This window comes from Tupaia chinensis, unplaced genomic scaffold, assembly GCF_000334495.1.
Source record: "Tupaia chinensis unplaced genomic scaffold, TupChi_1.0 Scaffold000057_1, whole genome shotgun sequence".
Lineage (NCBI taxonomy): Eukaryota > Metazoa > Chordata > Mammalia > Scandentia > Tupaiidae > Tupaia > Tupaia belangeri.
The window spans coordinates 2059673-2060640 of NW_006159515.1; the positions used below are offsets into that span (position 1 = coordinate 2059673).

At 47.3% G+C, this 968-nt stretch overlaps 1 protein-coding gene across 2 annotated transcripts in view; it reads left to right on the forward strand.

Annotated features, from left to right (window-relative positions):
- Positions 1 to 968, forward strand: part of TEX30 (testis expressed 30) — an 8139-nt gene that overhangs the window by 750 nt on the left and 6421 nt on the right. Inside the window, exon 1 of one of the 2 annotated variants that reach the window (XM_006141508.3) lies at positions 46 to 369. The exons of the other annotated variant lie outside the window; for it this stretch is intronic. The gene's annotated coding sequence lies outside the window, so the exon portion shown is untranslated. Of the gene's footprint in view, positions 1 to 45; positions 370 to 968 lie in introns of those variants that run through there. 2 annotated transcript variants of the gene reach the window in all.

Sequence of the window (968 nt, forward strand, 5' to 3'; positions counted from 1 at the left end):
CCCCCCGCCCCCAGGGAGACTTGAACTAACGTTTTTCTTTTGCCCCTTGACAGCCGACGTAATGTAGTAGATGTAACAGATAATGGACAAACGTTTTTTAACGGAAAGTTGAAGTAGTTGTGACATTTTCACCCTTTCACATGATACGTGATGATTTATTACATTGAAGAAAAAGAGGTAGTCATAAAAGCCAGCTATTGAATTCTCACCTTGTGTGGGCGCGGTGCCACACACCACGCCTGTATTATTTCACCGTCAGGGCATCACTAAAACGTGGCAGTTACTCTCTCCATTTGTAGTTGAAGACTGAAGCAGAGCCTGGCTTCATACCCTGCTCTGTCGGAATCCAAACCAGAGATGAGAACCCAGGTTATCTAGAGCAGATTGCTTTGGGTTTATATCATGGGGCAGTTTCTGTTGTCTGGAATGCCTATACCAGTTTGGGGGGGGGGACTTCATGATGAAGTCTGAAGGGCAGTGGAATTTTCTGTGGAAAGTAGATTTTAAGTAGAAAAACACCAGAACCCTTAGTAGAGTGTTCTGTATTAAGATAGTGATTGAGGAGCAGCTTCTGTTGCAGGAATTAAGCACGAGGTCCAGAAGAATCCAGATTCCACATGGCACACCAGGATTCACGTGCAGCTAGAAAAATGGAAAAATAGAGGTGTCTGGGCCAGCAAATGTCCTGGTGGTTAAGGCAGCTCATCCCAACAGGGCAGACTGTGTTTAGAGTCCTCACCTGGCCGTTTGAAAAACACAGTGGACTCTGTGTGACTGCCCAAAGTCCGGGAAGGAGGAAGAGATGATGGAGAAGTGATTGCTGAGTGAACCATTCTCCATGCAGGGTGCTTTCTCACTTTTCCTTGCGATGTGTCTCTCTGACTAGAGGTGTGCCCTCTGGCAAATTACACACACACACACACACACACACACACACACACGGGGGGGGGGGGGGGGGCGGGAGAAAA